Source organism: Mustelus asterias, chromosome 5 (assembly GCF_964213995.1).
Source record: "Mustelus asterias chromosome 5, sMusAst1.hap1.1, whole genome shotgun sequence".
Lineage (NCBI taxonomy): Eukaryota > Metazoa > Chordata > Chondrichthyes > Carcharhiniformes > Triakidae > Mustelus > Mustelus asterias.
The window spans coordinates 74,094,646-74,102,337 of NC_135805.1; the positions used below are offsets into that span (position 1 = coordinate 74,094,646).

Sequence of the window (7,692 nt, forward strand, 5' to 3'; positions counted from 1 at the left end):
AATCTCTCCTCATAGCTAAGACCCTCCATACCAGGCAACATCCTGGTAAACCTTCTCTGCACTCTCTCCAATGCCTCCACGTCCTTCTGGTAGTGCGGCGACCAGAACTGGACGCAGTACTCCAAATGTGGCCTAACCAGCGTTCTATACAGCTGCATCATCAGACTCCAGCTTTTATACTCTATACCCCGTCCTATAAAGGCAAGCATACCATATGCCTTCTTCACCACCTTCTCCACCTGTGTTGCCACCTTCAAGGATTTGTGGACTTGCACACCTAGGTCCCTCTGTGTTTCTATACTCCTGATGACTCTGCCATTTATTGTATAACTCCTCCCTACATTATTTCTTCCAAAATGCATCACTTCGCATTTATCCGGATTAAATTCCATCTGCCACCTCTCCGCCCAATTTTCCAGCCTATCTATATCCTGCTGTATTGCCCGACAATGCTCTTCGCTATCCGCAATTCCAGCCATCTTCGTGTCATCCGCAAACTTGCTGATTACACCAGTTACACCTTCTTCCAAATCATTTATATATATCACAAATAGCAGAGGTCCTAGTACAGAGCCCTGCGGAACACCACTGGTCACAGACCTCCAGCCGGAAAAAGACCCTTCGACCACTACCCTCTGTCTCCTATGGCCAAGCCAGTTCTCCACCCATCGAGCCACTTCTCCTTGTATCCCATGAGCCTTAACCTTCTTAACCAACCTGCCATGTGGGACTTTGTCAAATGCCTTACTGAAATCCATATAGACGACATCCACGGCCCTTCCTTCATCAACCGTTTTTGTCACTTCCTCAAAAAACTCCACCAAATTTGTAAGGCACGACCTCCCTCTTACAAAACCATGCTGTCTGTCACTAATGAGATTGTTCCGTTCTAAATGCACATACATCCTGTCTCTAAGAATCCTCTCCAACAACTTCCCTACCACGGACGTCAAGCTCACCGGCCTATAATTTCCTGGGTTATCCCTGCTACCCTTCTTAAACAACGGGACCACATTCGCTATCCTCCAATCCTCAGGGACCTCACCCGTGTCCAAAGAAGCGACAAAGATTTCCGTCAGAGGCCCAGCAATTTCATCTCTCGTCTCCCTGAGCAGTCGAGGATAGATGCCATCAGGCCCTGGGGCCTTGTCAGTTTTAATGTTCCCTAAAAAACCTAACACTTCCTCTCTTGTAATGGAGATTTTCTCTAACGGGTCAACACCTCCCTCCGAGACACTCCCGGTTAACACGCCCCTCTCCTTCGTGAATACCGATGCAAAGTATTCATTTAGGATCTCCCCTATTCCCTTGGGTTCTAAGCATAATTCCCCTCCTTTGTCCCTGAGAGGTCCGATTTTCTCCCTGACAACTCTTTTGTTCCTAACGTATGAATAGAATGCCTTAGGATTCTCCTTAATCCTGCCTGCCAAGAACATCTCGTGACCTCTTTTTGCCCTTCTAACTCCCCGTTTGAGATCTTTCCTACTCTCTCTGTATTCCTCCAGAGCTCCATCTGTTTTTAGTTGCCTGGACTTAACGTACGCCTCCCTTTTCATTTTAATCAGATCCTCAATTTCCCTGGTTATCCACGGCTCTCGAATCCTACCTTTCCTATCTTTCCTTTTTACAGGCACATGCCTATCCTGCAGCCTTATTAATAGTTCCTTAAAAGACTCCCACATGCCAGATGCGGACTTACCCTCGAACATCCTCTCCCAATCAACATCCACCAATTCCTGCCTAATCCGGCTATAGTCAGCCTTCCCCCAATTTAGCACCCTGCTAAAGGTAATTGTCAAAAAAACCAACATCCTTTTTCACACATCCGACCAACTAAGACTATTAGGATCTTAAATTACCTAAGAGTATGGTGGGGAGGCTTTCAAAAGGGAATTAGGTCATGATGTGAAAAGGACCAATTTACAGGGCTATGGGGAAAACACTGGGCAGTGTTGTTAAATTTCTCCTTAAGAGGGCCAGCACCAACACATTGGGTCGAATGGCCTCCTTCTATGCTGATTCTATGAATTTAGCTATATTCTAATGAAGTAGAATAAATAAAGTGGTGTCTAGGGAAGTAATTTGTTGCAAATGAATGCAAAATTAACTAAAAATATGCAAGCGATATAAATGACAAGTAAACTAATGCAATAACGGGGGAAAGGAGATAAAAGACAATTATAATAAATTAACATTTGAAATTTGCAGGAAATGTCCTGTCCACTTGAATAATTGTTTGTAGTTTAATATTTTTGGTATTTTTAGTTCTGTCCTACCAGCCAAATGAAACTAACAGAATAGCAGATTATACACGCGGTGAGTATGCACTGTACAGTAGCGATTGTACTAAAATGCGAAATGGTAGGGTAACAACTCCCATTAACAGCAGGCAGAAGACCAGGTTCACTAGATTTCCAAGAAAGATACGAATGTTGGACGTCACATTAATTAGTGGAATTTAAAAAAGACCTGATAATTGGAAACGTGGCATTTATTAAAATTCTGTGGAAACAAAATATGTAATTCCCTGACCGGGAATCGAACCCGGGCCGCGGCGGTGAGAGCGCCGAATCCTAACCACTAGACCACCAGGGAAGTCGAGAACATCAGCACTCAATGACTCTGTAGATACTGTGACATAGTGTAATGGCTGCGTTCAATATCTTTCTGTTTATCTGCTTGCATCTTTATAGTTACAAAGCCAATGCCTATTTACCTACAGCTGCCTGTGCCGCTGCTAACGCTACGTGGCAAGCGTTTAACCCTAAGCACTAAATACCTGCTGCAAGAGTCTGGCGGCCTCAGAGTCCGCAGTCCAATGTTACCAAGTTTTATATGTTAAAAAAGAACTGGCAAATTGTCTTTCTATTTGGTGCAGTGCAGTAAGAATCTGCATCTAATGTATATTGTATGCACACACACAGGCTGACATTCATTTCATTCTGAAGGTGGACAATTAAGAGTTTCTTCGCCTCCCCTTTCTCTAATAGTGGAAAACTGTGCTCATGGCATTTATTAGTGAGCTTCCGCAAAGCAGAACAAAAACACGGAAGAGCCCAGTCGCCGCCTGAAAGCAGCAGATAAAGCTTCAGAAGCCCGGCAATTTTTCCTTTCATTTTCCCTGCCTGTTGTTTCGATGCAGGGTCAACATCTACGATTTAGACACTATTAAATCCTGCCCCCTTCTGGTGCTCTTTCAGGATGTCTGTGCCGTGCCCTGCATTTGCTTAAATTAAAATGGAGCATTTTGCTTAATTTTAAAAACGCTTTTATTTCACTCTTGTTAAAGTTTTAACTGGCTTCCTGATTCTCTTAGGCCTGTCAACAATAATTTTTTAAATTTATATTGTACCTTTAATGAAATATCTTGAGGTCATTCACAGGAACAAAGTGTGACACCAGGGAGATATCAGGTCAGATGACCGAATGCTTGGTAAAGAGGTGAATTTTAGGGAATGTCTTAAAGGAGGAAAGTGAGGTAGAGAGGCAGTGATGTGTAGGGAAGGAATACAGTAAGAAGTTTAACAACACCAGGTTAAAGTCCAACAGGTTTATTTGGTAGCAAAAGCCACACAAGCTTTCGGAGCTCCAAGCCCCTTCTTCAGGTGAGTGGGAATTCTGTTCACAAACAGGGCATATAAAGACAGAGACTCAATTTACATGAATAATGGTTGGAATGCATTTATTCCATCGCATTTATTGCATCGCATTCCAACCATTATTCATGTAAATTGAGTCTCTGTCTTTATATGCCCTGTTTGTGAACAGAATTCCCACTCACCTGAAGAAGGGGCTTGGAGCTCCGAAAGCTTGTGTGGCTTTTGCTACCAAATAAACCTGTTGGAGTTTAACCTGGTGTTGTTAAACTTCTTACTGTGTTTACCCCAGTCCAACGCCGGCATCTCCACATAGGGAAGGAATCCCAGAGATTAGGGTCTAGGTTACTGAAAGCATGGTTACCAATGGTGGAGCAATTATAATTGGGAACACACAAGAGGCCAGAACTGGAGAATCGCAGCTATCTTGGAGGGTTGTGGTACTGGAGGAGATTACAGAGATAGGGAGGGACAAGGCCTGGAGATATATCAGAAAAAGGATGAGAATTTTAAAACAAAGGCGTTGCTTGACCAGGAACCAATGGATGTCAACAAGCGTATGTGTGATAGAATAACAGGATTTGGAACGAGTGAATATAAAGGCAGCAGTTTTAGATTACCTCAGCCACACAGCTCTGACAAAGGGTCATCCAGACTCGAAATGTTAGCTCTATTCTCTCTCCACAGATGCTGTCAGACCTGCTGAGATTTTCCAGCATTTTCTGTTTTTGGTTTGGATTCCAGCATCTGCAGTAATTTGCTTTTACCTTAGATTACCTCAAGTTTAGAATGAAGAAGGCCAGCTAGGAGTGCACTGGAATTGTGGAGCCCAGAGGTAATTTCGGCAGCAGATTAGCTGAGATAGTGGCAAAGCCATATGAATTAGGGACAAACGAACATATGGATTAGGCCATTAGACCATTAGTTGTAAACCCCGCTGAAGGGAACCACTCCCGACGGAGGGGAAGATGCTAGCAGGCCTGGAGAATACCATCCCGGGCTTGCTAATTGTATGGATATGGAGATTTCCGTATGATAATCAGCTCTGCGCCGATTTCCGGCACGGGAGCTGATTATGCTAAAAAAAGGCGCTTGGGAGAATTCCGGTCCTGGAGTCCATTTGTGTTGGTACCTGGTAAAACTGTTTGCACTCCCACAAGACATTTTGTTTATTTCCCCGAATAAATGTAAAAGTTACAGCATATCATTTCTGAAAATGAACCAAATGTTTGTTTCAACAAAATTGACACTAGATTTAGCAACAATTTGTGGAGCAGTAGTTAAAATGCTTGGGTTACTAACCTGCCATTAAGAAGTCATCTGGATCTTTCAGTTTCCAATTGTGAGGCTTCTGGACAGGCCACTTCTAATTCACAATTGGTGGTTGGGATCTGATGACAACAAAGGGTCCTGACAGCAACTGTAACTTCAGCCTGAATGGGAAACTGCTTTAGCTTTCCTACCAGGTAAAGGCCAAAGTGAAGAGGATCATGGATAAAGCAGTGCTTCTCTGATGCCAAAGGGAAATTTTAGACCTACCTTGCCCCTGACCTTTCATTGCTTTTCCTTTCACCAGCAACTCTTTAAACCCTCTTGCCATATTTGAATGTCATTTTCCCCAAACTTCGTGCCCATCCTGAGCAGCAAGTTGATTGCAGCATGTTGGTGAGGCCTAGTAATTAAAATCTGTAAGTCCTCATATATTCATTGGCAGACTCAAAACTAACAGGAACATGTTGGAAGTTAAACCATTCCAGCCCCCAACTCTTCACCCCTTGGTGTGTGTAAGTGAACATATTGATCCATATGTGGTTTGTTGCAAATAAACTCATGACAGGGAATCATGGATTTTATTTGGTAAACATGCAGCAGAATTGTAATTTGTCAAGGCACAGAAGGTGGCACAGGCTTTCTCACTATCCTCATTTTGCTCAGAGTTTCCTACTTCTTCTTTGTTCTTCAGCTCTGAAGTCTGTAATGGATTAATCTGGTCCTATCCACAAACACTTATCTCATTTCCACAGTTTGGTTCTCAGGTCATCTGTGTGATGATCTCTCCAATTTAAACTGCTGCAATTGGCTCTGATACTGAATTGAATGGAAAGAAAAATCAATGGAGTGTACAATCAGCATATGCTAACAGTTCTACACCATGCCAAAGTTGAAAGTTCTGCCTAATATGTGAAGTGTATGTCACATTTATATTCAAATTTAATATTTCTTGTGCTTGTACATTCAAAAGTCTGTTATATTTGGGTTGAAAGGTCTGTTACTGTTTTGTACATTCTTTCTTAATTATAAGTAACTAAAATTGAAAGAAATCCTGTCAAACTCAAAAGAACTATAAGTGGGATGTTCCTGAGTTGCATAGATCTGAAATGTCTCAACTTGTTGAGACTCTGAATTGGATTTGATTTGATTGAATTGGAAAAGTATAGACAGCAGGCATTGGCTACAAAGAAGCTTCAGCAGCAGATATGTTTAGTGACTGAACTTGCATACCTGTTTGATCTAACAAAGTTTGTCAATAAACAGGAACTAAGTGCTGCTTTTGAAAGGTCTGTCATAATGGATTATAAAAAGAACACACAAAAATCTTTAAAGGAAGATTAGCTAATCAAATTAAAGTGACATTTCCAGCAAGAATGACACACTCGAATCCCGATGAGGCCCAGCAGTAGCAGGAGGTCTCATGTATACTTGTCGAGGTCTATCTTATAGAGAACTTTCTATCAGGGATCCCACCTCCTCCAGCTGGCAGGATGGAATGCCATGGAGTATTCAAATGGCCAACAGGATGAGTAAGTGGAGGGTGTGATAGACAACCTGTACTGGAAACCCCTCTGTGCAGAGTGAAGGGGATGAGGCTCCGTAGGGAGGTTCTGGAGCCTGACATGCATGAGCCTGGGCCTCGAGATTACTAGTTTAGTGACATAACCACAATGCCACCTCACCCCCTAGATCTCCTACACCTGAAGCCCACTTAAATTGTCTCGCTTTTGTCCCTATGCGATCCCTCTTATTTCTGACCTCCCCTTTATTCTGTCTTAACTTGCATCACCCAACCCACTATGAGCTTGTTTCTCTTCTCCAATGTTTCATCCTGGTGCTCAGTCCCCTACCAAATTTGTTCAAACACCTCCTCCATATTCTCACATGGCTCCAATACCTTTCATTATCATCCACCAGGACTGGTCCCAATGGCACAGCAATCTGAAACAATTATTTGTTTATTTCTCCAGCCATGTATTAACTTGTTTTGTCCTACTATTCCTATGCTGTACAATGTTTTAATGTTTCTTTTCTGATGAGCTTTTACATTGGTTGTAATGGGAAATCTGATTTTCTTAAACATGCTTCATTTAAAGTCGCACTTTTCAGGAACACAATAACATTAAGTGAGGGATTACTATAATCACTAGCACATGGCACTTTAAGTAATCCAGAGATTACAATGAGACCCTGCTTTTTAGCTTCATCTCTTGCTTCTAAAACTCTGACTTCAGGACCTTAACCTTTTCCCTCTCTATGTCATTGGTTCTCATTTGAACTATGCTTTCAGGCTGTTTCGCTTTCCCCCTCAAAATTTTTGTTCTTTCCCATTGATATCCTTTGGCCTGGTACCTGAGCGGCAAGACATCATGTGGTTTCACAGCCAAAGCCCACATCAGATTCCTGATCTGTGAAGAGCAGTGAAATTTTACCCAGGGCAGTGAAATGAGCCTCAGTATTCCTAAAATACATAAGGTTCATGATTCTGTCCCTGTATCAGCCCTGCTGGAAAGGCAAATGTTTAGATGCTGGATGGAAGAAGATCCAGAGCTGGCACGGTGGTCTGAGGATATGTACCAACTGAATCAAGAACAGCTCCTTCCCTGTTGCCATCAGACTTTTGAATGGACCTACCTTGTAATAAGTTGATCTTTCTCTACACCCTAGCTGTGACTGTAACACTACATTCTGCACTCTCTTTTTTCCTTCTCTATGTACGGTATGCTTTGTCTGTACAGCGCACAAGAAACAATACTTTTCACTGTACACTAATTCAGGTGACAATAATAAATCAAATCAAATCAAATCAAAAACTGCCCTTTAG

General features: G+C 42.4%; 1 non-coding gene across 1 annotated transcript; it reads right to left on the bottom strand.

Moving 5' to 3' along the window:
• Window positions 1-2,523: 2,523 nt before the first annotated feature.
• Window positions 2,524-2,595, bottom strand: trnae-cuc (transfer RNA glutamic acid (anticodon CUC)). The gene has a single exon. It is a non-coding gene; the product is annotated as a tRNA-Glu (tRNA).
• Window positions 2,596-7,692: the final 5,097 nt, after the last annotated feature.